Raw genomic sequence first — 14,702 nt, 5'->3', positions numbered from 1 at the left:
GGAAGGATAGATGGGTTGAACCAAAAAAATGCAGATGGAATAGAGTGAGAGGAGTGTGACAAACACAGAGAGGGACAGACATAATGAGAGAGAAAGAGGACAGACTAAAATAGAGAGTCAGAGAGACGGTCCCCGTTGGAGGAGAGAAAGCCAGTGTGACAGTGAGTCATAGCTGAAAAACTGCCACACAAGCATATGCTGCGGCTGAGGGGCCGTTTTTCTTTAAAATGGAAGTTAGGAACGTTGTAGACAGGGATGCAAAAATAAAACCTTTGCGTGTATCATGGTAGAGTTATTACAACTAATGGGAATGTGGGATTTTTTTCTGACACCTAAAACTTTTCATTTCCTAATGATTAATTCTGGATGTTGAAAATGTATCAAAGTTTCTCTCGTGGCTTTGTGCCAATTGTGAACTAAAGCTGATGACTTTAACTGTCGTGTTTAGGGCATGGGTGTCCAAAGTGCAAGCATAGGTGGTTGACATTTTTTCATTTTGTACAGCAAGAATTTTTTTTTTTTTTTTTTTTTTTACAGATAAGTAACATCATCTTAAAAGAAATATGAAATACAAAAAAACAGATTCCTGTTTATTAACGAAGTCATGTTAGCTTTTGGAGTAACTAGAACCACAAAAACCGATCTTTCTGAACTGTTTCAAACAGTTCATATTCAAACCTTTTTCAACGAAGGTCAAAGTTTGGCCCCACCCCTTTCTGATGCTGCCCTGGGCAACTGCCCATATAAAAAACTGCCACTGTGTGCACGTTTTCTAAAAATGTTTAATTGACCAAACATGTCTGAATGTTCTCAGTTATCCAGGGTTTTTGTATTAAGGAAGGTTTAAAGGAAGTCATTTAGTTTTAAACATTCATTTAGAAATGCCCCTCCATTCATTTCCTACAGAACTTGTGCGATGAGGTGACTCTTCTGTCCTCATCCAGCCCGGCGTCCAGCCTAATTCATGCAACTTTGAGCTCGTACACGTAGATATGCACACGAGGGCTAGCGACGCAACATGAGAAAGTTGAAAAATATTCAGCCTTTGCTGCTGTCATGGAAAAGTTTCATCTTTTGCTGTAGTTTGTCACTCTGTGTGTATAGCTACTGTGAACTAGATAACCCCCTGATGGAGAGAGGCTTTTAGGTCAAGATAGGTAGTTTGATTTCACTGCGTTATGTACTATTAATGTGTGATTAATCTCATGCGTTAAAGTTGACAGCCTTAGTTAATACCTGATCACGTAGCTTTAGTTAAAGCTGGTTTAAACTCCCCCCGCTGTCCCAGCAGCAGCCTGTCTGGTGTGATCCCAGTACCTCCCCGTTACCCCAGGAGACGGCTCGGCTCCGGTCCGTTCCCATGTTCCACCCACAGCCTCTCCTGCCGTCTAGCTTCAGCTGCTCACAGCAGCCACCCAGGGTTTGCAGCACATATGCAGCATGCAGCCTACGTCTGTGAGGTGTCTGCTCACCCCCCTGATGTTGAAAACCTGTTTCAGAGTTGCGCCATGAATCCGAGAGTGGAGGTGTGTGGTAACTGGAGAGCAACGGAGGGGGGGCCGGAGGGGTTCCTGTTTCTCTGCCAATCTCTCCGTCTCCCTCCATTCTGAGTTATGTTCTCTATTTCCATGGCTAATTCTCTCTGCCTCTGTGCCAGTCTGGCTGCTATTGGCTGCCGCTTTCAAATTATTTTTGTGTCGCTTAGCTTTTTTCTTTTTTTCCCCTCTCTTTTTGGTTCTGTTCTGCCAGATCATAATTTCACATTTTGGCCTTCACCAGCAGCAACACTGCAAAAATACAGGAGCTCTGCAGCTTGACTAGGCCTGATACTTAGCCACTCCTCTGAAGTTTATCTCAGATGTAAAACTCGTGAGCTCAAACAGTCCAAAGAAAACTGTCCACCAAATGTAGATGATTAAACTTTCTTACAAACGTATTCACACCCCTGGAGCTTTGATTCTTTACAACAACAAAATTCAGTTGGGACTTCATGTGATTGGCCAACTCGGAGTTGTGCACAATTTGGAAGTGACACATGGGTTTTCACAGAAAATCTTTTAATTTAAATTTTTTAAAAACAACCAAAAAAACACACACACACAAAATCAAGATCATAAAAAAAAAAAAAAAAAAATGAATCGGACGACTCCGTAAATGAAATTGCCCATCAAAAAAATATTAGTCGTAAGAATGGAAAATTATCAAGCTATTAATTGATTAATTGAATAATTGCTCATTGTGACATAGTTGGATGTTTTTTGGGTGGAAAGCAACCAGAACTGCATAAGTACGGAGTGGTGAAATGAGCAGCGGTCCAAAATGTGACTCAGTGCCTCCAGTAGGAGAGACCAGTCAACTCTTCCTGCAGCTGATGGAACTTTCTGCACACAGAGAAGATGAATTGTCTCCACAGTGTTACTAAACAGCTTTATGTTCCATCAGACTGCGGTTTACATTTCAGCAGCTCACCATCCTGCTGCATACAGAGCTCTAATTGTAAACACACACATTCTCCTCCGACGCCCTCCTGCACAGCGACCCCAGCTGACCCTGATTACCATCCTACACACACACAAGCACACACACACACACACACACACACACACACACACACACACACACACACACACACACACACACACACACACACACAAATACACACGCACACATACACTAGCGCGTGTGCACTTTGACCCTGACATCAGTCTGACCCTCCAGTCTGGTTCAGACATTCAGAGTGCAGTCAGTCTGGCTTCATGGCAGAGGAGTGGGATGGGGGGAGGGGTTGGTGTTTCAGACACTCTCCTGTCTGGCTCTGATCATGTCCACCAGTCACACATTCACCTGAGAAACTGCAGACCAAGAGCATGTGACAGCTCAGCCAATGAATTCTTTAACACTGCCCCCCTCTCCCCTTTTACCGCTCTTCATGAATATTACAGCACTGGAATATTGATCATATTAGACGACACTGTAATATTCATGATATGTTATCACAGCCTAGCCTTTTCCCTGTCTTATTAATGTTATATTCATGCAACTGGAGATGATACGACTACGTCAGGCCTCCTCACCAGCCAAAGTAACCATTTATTGCCGCCTCAGCATTAGGTCTGATCATTATGGGCCCCATCAGCAGTAATCAAAGTTCAGCTTTTTTTGAGAAAGGGGTAGAAGAGACGACGTGTTGGTATGCAGAATGAGGGATTCATGTGGTGGATAAAATGGCCGAGCTGGTCTGTTGGAATCTGAGAATAGAAATATTATTGTCCCTCAATGTGGAAATTTCTGCGACAGGCAACAAAAGCAAGTAGATTCACACAAAGACGTATGAAAACTCAATAAGAAGCAAAATACTGTAAGTAACTTGGGAAATATTTCAAATTACTGTGTAGTTCTGTATTCCGGTCCACAGGAATGTGCAACAGAGTAGGTTAATTCAAAAATGTACAAAATGTGAATGTGTATTTGATATGGCTGGAAATTTAGCACATTTATTTCGATTCACTAATTACTTAGATTAAAAAGTTTGGTAACACTTTATTTGAAGGGGGTTGAATAAGACTGCCATGACACTGTCATAAACATGACATAACACCTGTCATGAACATGAATAAGCCTTCATGAATATTTATGACTGTTGTCATAAAGCGTCATTCGGTAAATTATGACACTTTTAATACAAAGTTGACATTATTCAAAATGTCTTTGTTATGACAACTTGACATTAACCAATAAATCATTACTGTTTAAACTTTACCTTTAATAACATAAAGATACCTAATTTTTAAAGTGCAATCAATAATACTTTTATAACAAATTTATATCAGTAATGATTTCTTGGTATAAAAAAAAACTATATACAATAACTGACAAAAAATAAATAAATCTGCAACAACAAGGATATAAACACTTATCGGGTTGATGGTTCTAGAGGTGGAATGGAAGGATCTCCTGTACACCTGTAACACTCCTTTGTACACCTAGGATGTGAGTAGCAAACTGTGTAATCTAGGGCTGAAACGATTCCTCGAATGATTCGAGTACCTCGATTACTAAAATTCCTCGAGGAAAATTTACCTGCCTCGAAGCTTCGTTAATTTATGTTTAATTAGTTAGCGCACGTGTTCCGGCCGGGACTTCATTTGCGTTGCGCGGAGCTCTCACTTCCGCCTCTGAGTTGTTGACAAAAGCTAAGTCTCAGCGGCATAAAGTCCAATCTTCAAGATTGGCCCGTGGGGATTTTATTGATTGATGATAATGCCCGACTTTTTATCGTTTTTGGGGAACCAATAAGCATCCTTAAAATGACTGGGGGAATGCCTGGAGTACGGCAGCATTTCTCCTCCGGGGCTGCTGGTTGAAAGCGAACGGCGGGAAGAGCCCTGAGGTGAGCGGATAGACTGAACAGGGCGGGCGGCTGAGTAGCTGATGCTTACCGTGTAAATGTAGCTTTACCGACGAACCGCACAATAAATTTCATATCCCGGTCTGAAGAAACGGGTGGCGGAGCGCATCGTACATGGCTGGTAGATGAGTTTCTGAGTGTGACCAGTGAAGGTGTCGTAAATATCCCGTATTGCTTCCCCCCGTGTTCGTCCCCCGGTCTAACGGTTCGTCAGTCCGCTGGTCTATTTCCTCCCCTCCACCCCATGTTCGTTCATTCGCCCTCTCCTCCCACTCCAGGCGGCATTTCCCGTATTTTCAAACCCAAAGCGTGACAGGTTAGGTGGCAAGGTGAGTTTAATTAATCTATTAAACTCACTGAAGATGAATACATAAACTAAAAGCTGGATTGTTGACATTTTTTATAAGCATATTTGTGAGCCTGCCTCTTTGTTATTAAATTCAATATAATTTCAGATTTTTCTATAACTTTTCTTCTGGTTAACTTAGAAAGTGAGCTATTATTGTTACAGGTTAGTTTTCTAAACTACAAAAAAAGCAACTGTTAGGGATGCTCAAATATGAAAAATTGGACTGATATTGATATCTGATAGTAACACCGGTATTATGCCAGATTTACCAATATTTCATTTTATAATTTTTTTTTTATCCGATTACTCGATTAATCGTAAGAATAATCGATAGATTACTCGATTACTAAAATATTCGTTTACAACAGCCCTAGTGTAATCAGAGTAATGCTTTAACTCCACTCTGATGGATCATAACAGCTTGAGATGATAATGGCAGAATTCTTTGACTATTTTCAACAGCCTTCAGCTGGTTAGTCTAAATCCTGTGGCGCCCTGAATCCAGCTCCATTTTTTAGTTCACTAATGATAAAATGGATGTGTTGTCATCGAGCGAGAACAAGTCAGAGGCAGTGTGTTCTGTAATCCAGACAGCCTAGAGCTGGTGCTGTGTGTGTGTCCCCTGTGCTGTGTGAGCACGAGAAGAAGGTCTGGATAGACGGAGGGGGGAAAGAGACGGAGCTGCAGAGCTGTAATTGTTTTTTCTCTTGTTGCCCTAAGTCCCCACAGCCCGTCTGGCACCTCGCTCGCTCGCTCTCTTCTTCTCCTCCATTCTTTGTCGCCGTCTCTCCGTTCTTCTCACTCATTACATCCACCCTACCTTTTTGTCCTCACCGTCTCCTTCTCTTTCCCTGACTCCGAGCTGCGTGTCTAATGGGTGGAAGACGCACACGCACAAGTGGGCAGCCCTCTTCTTGGGGTTAATCACAACTAAACTAGTTCACTTGTTTCCACAGAGAGGGCTGGCCGACTGTAGCAGAGCGCCGCCTCGGCAGCGGCTGTAGCACATCCATCCGGACTGGCCTGGGTTTCACCACCGTCTAGACGTCGCAGAACTCAGCGTGTGTTTGTTGCATCATTTCTTCCTTTTCGACCAACTCTTTCTGTCTCCTCATTACTGAGAACTCTTCCTCCTTCCAGCCTTTTCAAGTCTGTCCCTTTCCATCTTTCTCTGTGCCACAGCATACTTGTGTGTGTGTGTGTGTGTGTGTGTGTGTGTGTGTGTGTGTGTGTGTGTGTGTGTGTATGTGTGCCAGCCAGGTCGCTGCCATGGCGCCCCAGCAGCTCCGGGCCTTGTTGATCACGGCACCGTGCCCAGGGGTTCCCATGGCAACGGCAGTGGCAGCAGACAGGGTTCTGTGTAGAACTGTGTGTGTGTGTGTGTGCGCGTGTGTGTGGGCCCAGTGTGGTGGGCAGCAGGCTGTGAACTCAGCAGGCCTCTATCTGGGCAGCAGGAGAAGGACGAGCGAGTCGGAGCAAACAAAGCGCCCTCTATTCGCTCATCTTCCTTCTCTTTTCGCTCAACACACACATCACTGCACAAGCTATCACCGAAATGCACACGCACAAACACACACACACACACACACACACACACACACACACACACACACACACACACACGCACACACACACACACACACACACACACACACCCCCACACACACGGCGGCTCAACGTGAAAACCCGGGCGTTGTAAGGCACAGGGACATGGGCACCCCCGCCACCCATCACATCTGCAAAAGTGCTGCGTTTTACAGCCAAGTGCGCTCTGGATTGCCAGGTGTGGCTGAGAATGTAACAGTTTTTCTTTTTTTCTTTTTTTTTCTCTCTTTTTGCTCATGACTGAGATCTGGAGAGCAGCAGGAAACTGTAAACGGCAACAGAGGAAATGAGGCAGCTGCGGGGTTTTGATGAGTGGGTTGTGTTGTATGCAGAAATCCAATCTGAACTCAAGACAGAAGCTCAGCTTTAGATAAAGTTTTGTGTCATTCCTAAGCTGCTTCCTGTTGTCCTGTGGCCTCCCAAGGCAGCAGCCAGTCAGAATGGGAGTTTTTCCTCTTTTAGATTATTTAAAGTGTGTTTTTTTGTTGTTTTTTTTTGTCCAGCCACACAGGTTCCTGACAGCTGAAGCTTAGAGGGACGGCATTTCCTTTTGCTGGTAGAAGGAAGGCTCCTAGTCCAAATTAGCAAGCAGCTAGCGTGCTCTTCCTCCTGGCTGTCAGCTAAATCTGCTTTCAAACCTGCATCTCAGAACGCAGCCTGCTAGCTGCAGATAAAGCAACGTTTCCAGTGTGCAAACTAAACCAGACGCCCCTGATTCCTTTACCAAAGCGTCTAAGGTCGGCCCATCTCAGATGTGAAGTTTATTGAGCAATAACAATGTTAGAGGCCCCAGCTGAGTGAACGCAGTCTCCATAGATGGCCATTAGCCTGATTCTTGTTTCAGGGCCAAACAGAGTAAGTGTGCATGCCCTCATTATTCACAGAAGGAAGTTTTCCCTGGCATTAACTGTCTGGTTACCAGCAGGAAGGAATCTGCACATATCCAGACTGAGGCTGAGCCGGTTCACTCACTTCAAACTGCGACTCACCGCATCATTATCATCATCACTTTCCTGACCTTCATCTTGGTGTTTTATTTTCAATACTTTGTGTATTTCGAGAGGAAACACATTTTTGATTCCTAAGTGGTATTAAATATGTATTTCCTGATCTATAGATGCTGAATTCCTACCCTGTTTCTCTGGGTGCTTTCATCCCTGATAGTCCCATAGACTCTGTTCAATTGGGGACCAAACATGCAACATTTGTTCCACTTTTAGCTGCTGTGGTTCTCTTTCACATTGGACCGTGTCGAACCATCCAAACCTTTTCGCCTCCTCACCTGTGGTGGCGCTGCACCAAGAATCACTGAAGGAAATGACATAGAAACCTCTGAAGAAGTCACTGAGCGCAACTTTCTTCTTCATGAAATGTAAACAAAAATGGGGTGGGATGAGATCTTAGCGATTGTAGGATTTCTCTTTTCTCTTTGGCAAAAGCCCATGAACCATTTCTCCCTTTTATCGCTAGACTCATTGTTTTATTTTTTTGATTACATTTACCCACAATGCCCTGCGCTGTTAACTTCTTGGTTTTGAAGCGGTCTCCAGTCTGGTTGGCATTAATATGTCCATTCAAACCATAGAAACGTTGACTTCATCCAAGCCCAGACCTGGATTTTTAGGTGGACCAGAGTTTGCTTTTTTGGTCCACATCAGAGTTCGATTCCGCATCCCCAAACCAACCAGACTTTGTAGCCAAAAGGACTGGAGTTGAATAAAAGCGGTCTAAACGGGGCTGATGTGAATGCGACCTAAATCTTCCCACTGGCTCCACCCATATGTTTACATTTTAATTTGTTAAATCTGTTGAGGCATTTGAATCTTTTCCTATACAATAGTTTGAGATCATCATATAATCAAAGGACTCATGTATTACAGGAGGCCTCTGCCATCACAGACTTACGTTTTGATTCAGTTTCAGAGTGTCTTCAGACAGAGCTATGCCCTGATATTGTTGCTGATGTTTGCCATGTGTCTGACGGGAGGTTTTCACCAGCAGGTCAGCTGAACTGTCTGACTTCTTGCTGGCCCCTTTTTTTAATCTCTCTTTATAATACACACACACACACACACACACACACACACACTGACTCATAGAACAATCATTGGATCACTGTCTCTGTGTGATGATCTTTCAGCCTCTAATTGCACATTATTTAATTCAATTGTTTTTCTCTTTTTTAATGTGCTGCTAGACTTTGTTGAGAAAAAACGTTACTAAGGCATTAAAACATTCTGACATTTTAGGCTGGCACAGCAAGGGCTGCTGGGGATTGTATTTCCTGGTTGTTATATAGTTATTAACCATCATTGGCTGTTGATTCTAGTTCTAATTTGTAGTTAAAAGTACAAATTATACAGAAAATGTCAAAACTCAATAGGGTTAACAATACATGAGGCTTTGTTCACAGTATGGACGGTCACCACTGAAGCATTTTTACATTTTGGAGAAGAGATTGGAAACCTCATGCTTGTGCTCATAACTTATTTCCACTATTTAATTTCCACATCATATTCAGTATATATTAAGTTGAGAAAGTGTCTAGGTTTTCATAAGGGAATTTAACGTTTAGTTTATAAACGTTTTTAAAATAAATTTCATAAGTTATTTTTAGTGGTGGGACTCAATTAAAAAATTTTAATCGAGTTAATTTCAGGGTTTGTAATTAACCACAATTAATTGTATTTTAATTGAAAACTACATATCGAGGAAAAAAAGCAACATTTTCAATTTAAAACTTCTTTTGCTGCAAATTTATTGACTAGATATATCAGCTCAACAACAAAAATATTTGTTGATTTGAATCTGTTACATAGATTATTCTACCATCAGCTTGGTACATAGTGCTAAATACTCTGTGGACGCAGACGTTAGCGTTGGGGACGTCTGCTGCATATGAATGTTTATCATTCATATGCTATTTTAGGCTGCTTTTAGCACAATTTGAACTCAACAATAATCTTTCACAGCATTCCATCATATTGTTTTTTGAAGCAAAAATTAACCTCCAGTGGGTTAAGAAAACGGCTGTGCCGTCCATTGCTGTTTGTGGATGTTGCTTGTGCGTCAGATTTACGACTACCGAGAAACACAAAAATACTAAGAACCTGGTCGGAAACCTCAGGTGTGCGTTTGTTTGGTTGTAACCACACCAGGGTTCACTTCAATCGAACAGAGAATAGGTTTTCGGGCAGACCACAGTTTGCTTTTTTGCTCCGCATCAGAGTTCAGCTATCCATTCACACCTGCTCAAACAAACCAGACTTTGTGGGCAAATTAACTAGACTTCAACAACAGCAGATTAAACAGAACTGGTGGGAATACATCCTAAGACTTTATATTCATGTGGAAGGGTGAGCTAGCCTGTGTCCAAACCTAAATCTAATTGAGATTTTGTGACATGACTTGAAAAGTGATTGGAGATGCTCTGTATCTGTTTTGCAAAGAGGAATGAGTAAAGATGGTGCAGACATGCCCTAAAAGACTCCCAGCTGTCAATGGAATGAAACGAGGTTCTTCAGTGTCAACTTAATACAAATGTGTTTCACACTTTTAAGCGTCATTTTTGTAAAGCCTTTTTTTTCCCTTTCATTTCATTTATGTTGTACTTTGTTCTGTCAGAATGTGGAGAAGTTTCAGAGGAGGTGTTTACAGAGTTTTGCTTCCAGATGAGTAATCATATGTAATCATATGAACGGCTTCCAGTAAATTTTTAGCATTTCTGTGTAAAGATCTCACAAAGACATAACTAGTTGGTCCCCGTTTCCCCTGACCAAAGCAGAGGAAACCGTGAAAAGGGGAGGCAGGTTTTCAATGCAAATGATTCAGCCCGCTTAAGGAAAAAGGAGGCTGCAGACAGTTGGTTGATATTGTTTTGACAAGCGGATTACAGTAGTAATAACATCAGACTGCTGCTGGTAATGCAGACTGTAAGCGCACACTGTTCTCCATGCATGGTGTTCTGCATCTTCTGAACTTCAGCAACACAGACCTCATCTTTCCTCCTCCTCCTCCTCCTCACATTTCCTTCAGTTCTATCAGCCTCACCCCTCCTCGTGGTTTCTTCCTCGCTGACATTCAGAGAGCAAGCTGTTAGCTAAGTCAGGTAACTTATTTTGCTTGAACAGTAACCTGCAGGAGGTAAAAAAAAAACCCCCAAAAAACAAATTAATAGCTAAATTCGGCTCACAGGTTAGCTTGGTTCCTCAGCATGGTGCTGTCTGAGTAAACCTCTCTCCGTCTCCTTCCTGTGGCTGCCAGGACAAACTCACCATCCCAGGCTGCTGGTGGCAACAAGCAGTCTGCCAACAAAACATTTAACATTTTCTGTTGTATTTATTTTATATCCTAGTTGCAATGTAAGTATATGGATTGTGTATCATTAAACCTGATAAATGTAACTTTTATAGAAAATGTTTTTCTACGTCAGAGGGAACCCTCACACACCGTACCAAACACTGTGCAGCATTTTAGCCGACTTAAAGTTGTTTCAGATGAGTAATTTACTACACTGTGGAATGAGCCGTATACCTTATTGCTGTTGAGAAATGTGGACATGAAGTTATAATTCAGTTCACCTTTCTTTCCCTCATCATCTCTGTGGCTGAGTGACGGCCTTTAATGTCCCCACACTTCGGTCTACACATACATTCTCGGAGCAGAGATATGGAAACTATCAGAGAGAACTTTGGACTTTCCAAGTGCAGAAGGAAGACTTTCTGAAGATGTTTTGTTTCCAGTAAATGCTGAGGGAAACTACAGCAGCAGCAGCAGGACACTTCTGTTTGGAACTCACTAACATGCAGCTACTCTAGTTCATCTCTTAACTACTTAGCTGTGATTGCTAGCATTACAACAGAGGCTCTGATTACACCGAACAGAATGGCTAAAACAATAACATGATGGTCTATGGCTCTATTTATAGCATCAATACTGCAAACCTTTTACAATAACATCCTTATCCAGATATAAAGCGCTCTGAACTTCAAATAGCATAAAGCTAATTAAAGCCGCTTACAATACCATCTTCTCTAATAACAGCACAGTGAATGCAGTGTTCATTGTGTGTTCGGGCTGCAGGCTGTAATTTATTCATGCCACATATTTAATACTGAAGACTTTCTAAGTGTGATAAAATGATAAAAAAAACTCCGCAAATACTACTGCTACCAACGGTGATTGTAACACTGATGGTTACAAACTGATAACATTTTCACACAATACCTATACTAATCAGTTTTGGCTTTACATGCATGTTGTTTTTTATTTTCAAATTACAAGTAGAGCTCTGACTAAGGTTTTTTTTTTTTGCTATCAATTAATCTATCATTCTGACAATTAATTGGATAAAGAATTGGCACATTATGCAGATTTTTCATTAAAGCCTTTCTTATGCAGTCTTAGTAATAATACATTAGAATATGCAAATACAACAATAATTCAATTCCCTTCATAAATTTGAAAATAGACATTTAATTGCCTAAATTTAAATTACAGGATTCCTTTAGTGAATGTGTGATTTGTAACAAAGCATGCATCTACAGTCAACACAATACTTCTAACATCAACATGTGAAAAGATCAGTTCTTCTGCTTAGCATCAATACAGGACTGTAGGACTGATATGGTGATTATATTTTGGATTAGCTGATTAATAAATGAATAACACAAAGTGCTTACTCAGACTTTATTTATTTTGCAGAATTTGAACCAGGTAAAACGTCTACCTGTTTTTGTTTTTGTTGTTGTTGTTGTTTTTGTCTTTTTATCTATATTTTCTTTACAGTTTTGGCTTAATTATGGCTTTAAATATATCATTCTTTAGGTAGCTGGCCTTTTTTTGAGTCGGTGCACTCCAGTTAATCTTTCTTCAATTTCTAAATTGGTTGACGATAATTTCAATAATCAATTCATCACGACCAATACGATTAATTATTTCACACCTCTGCAAATACTTTTTCAAAGCGCTGTCTAGGTTATATGTGAAAACATTTGGCTGAAGTTTTTTTCTTTTCTAAACCTGACCCTGAAGTAAAAAATTAACACTGACTAGTGTTTAATAAAAGGACATTTTCCATTAGTTTTCTCTGTATTTGCTGTTTAGACTTGGCAACTAAGTTAAAATTGAATTTAGCATTGCAACCAGCTAGACTTTGTTTCATTGAAGGACTTTGAAAACATCTGGCCTTATTGTGAATAGTCTTACATTATTTCTTTGGGAATGAAGCAGTTCGTTTGCTGGAGAAAAGATTCATTTGGGCATTAGCACCCGGTTGTTTATGGGGCTTCAACCGGAAGAAACCAGGTAGTGACAGTTATGAGTTTTGTGAACTTCCGGATCAAGTCCTGTTCCTCAAGGCTTCGCAGGATCATCTAAAGTTTTATTCAGCACTGATTTGTCAGTGAGTTTGCTCTTCTGAAAGTTAAGGAAGCCATATTCTGATCCAGTATTTTCAGTTGCTCAACATTTGCTTCTCCACTAAAAGACAGATGTGAGGATCTCGTGTTGCTGGTTTCCACATGGTACCACATTCCTAAACGTTTTGTCTGTGGTTGGTTTTTATCTCATTTTTCCTCCTACTTCAGTGTGGCTGGTTTTATTCCTGCCAGACCTTCCCCTACGGCTGTTGTTGAAGAATGCAGGCACGTTTTTGGGTCGCATTATGTTTCAACTGAATTGTTGCCAGTTTTTCAAAACTTCAAACTATGTTGCTAAAGCTTTCCTGGTGGACTGTGGATGATGTGCTCAAGAAATGTGTTTTTTTGGAGAAAATATGCACCAGAATGAAGCCTTAGTAAGTCAGATTGCTGCATGTGAAATGTGTCATCCACACAGAGACACAAAGAAAGTCACTTGAAATGCACAGTTTCCAGAAGGGAGTCAGAGTGTGAGTCAGAGATCAGACTGCAGGCTAAGATGAGGTCAAAGTGAGGCAAAGGAGAGAAACTGGTAGAAAGAGAAACTGAAGGAGAGATTGTAGGCAAGAGAAGGATGAAAGGCAGCTGATGAAGATTGTGGAGTAAGGAAGATGATAGAGAATGGATGGGAACCGTTGGAGGGAATGTGGATGAAGAGGCAGCAGGCAAGTGAGGCAAATCACAAACCAGTGGAAAATGACAAAATGCAGACTTGACTGGTGGGCAGTTCTACCCTGATCGGGAAGGTCATCCCAGATGTGTGTGTTGCCTGTTTGACACATACACACACACTCGCACGCACGCACGCACGCACACACACACACACACACACACACACACACACACACACACACACACACACACACGTGCACACACAGTCATTCAGCATTCTGACAAAGAACCACTGTATGGTGGGACAGTCACTACACATTCAGATCTCTGGGTTGGAGCTCTCCCCTGTGAAGTCTTTCTGAGTGTACACACACATACACACAAACACAATTTTTATTAGAGCTGAATCGATTAATCGGTTACATTGTGATGAATAATTACTGAAATAACAGTCAACTAATTTAGTAATTTGATTAAAGAAAGTCAGTAATTAAGACAAAATGGTACAGAAAATATTTTTTTTTCATTTATGATGATGATGATGATAATAATAATAACAATAATAATAATCTTTGTATGTAAATTTGTTCTACTCAGAACTCCTCAAATGGCAGTTTTGCTTCACTTGGTTCATATTGTGTTAAATAAATAAAAATCTCCTATTAAGCACCTTTTGCTACTCAATTATAAATTGGTTTATCCAGAAAATAATTAGCAGATCAGCTCTGCTCTGTATTGACAATAAGTCAAGCAGAAAGGGCTTTTCACATGTTGATGTTAGAAATATTTTTTAGCTGCAGATGCATCTTTTTCTTTACATGATCAAGTGTTCACTTGAGGATTGCTGTTACTGCATTTGAGATAATAAAATGTTTATTTTCTTATTTAAAAAAGGAATCAAATTGCTTGCATTTTAATGCATTTTTAATATTGTGTAAAACAAGCGTAAGTGGTTAAATTAATTGATTTGATTAATCAATATGTCATCAGAATAATTAATAGAATAGTCAATTACTAAACTAATCATGCAGTCCTGGTTTGTGTTTCTACCCATATTAGGACTTATTTATTTTAGAAACTGAAGTTATGCTTCATTTATGCTAACCATTACCTGTATATTCCTAACCCTGACCTCAAAAATTAATTTGCACCATGCTTATAATCTAACCCTAAATTAGGCGGTTCATTTCACTAAGACTGGGCTTTGGGCACCATGTGACCCCATGTGGCCCCATGAGGCCCCTCTGTCTCCAGAAGGTTAGAGAATATGCCAGAAAAGGTCCAAAATAGGTAACATACATGAGTACAC

The 14,702-nt window shown here is 40.9% G+C and overlaps 1 protein-coding gene across 1 annotated transcript in view; it reads left to right on the top strand.

Moving 5' to 3' along the window:
* The window catches only part of ldlrad4b (low density lipoprotein receptor class A domain containing 4b), a 46,702-nt gene that overhangs the window by 14,765 nt on the left and 17,235 nt on the right, over window positions 1–14,702 (top strand). The window lies entirely within an intron of this gene.

This window comes from Poecilia mexicana, unplaced genomic scaffold (genome assembly GCF_051168715.1).
Source record: "Poecilia mexicana isolate PSO_F unplaced genomic scaffold, ASM5116871v1 scaffold_6, whole genome shotgun sequence".
In the NCBI taxonomy this organism is placed as follows: domain Eukaryota; kingdom Metazoa; phylum Chordata; class Actinopteri; order Cyprinodontiformes; family Poeciliidae; genus Poecilia; species Poecilia mexicana.
The sequence above is the reverse complement of the archived record's forward strand: the minus strand, read 5'-3'. Positions and strand labels throughout refer to the sequence as shown.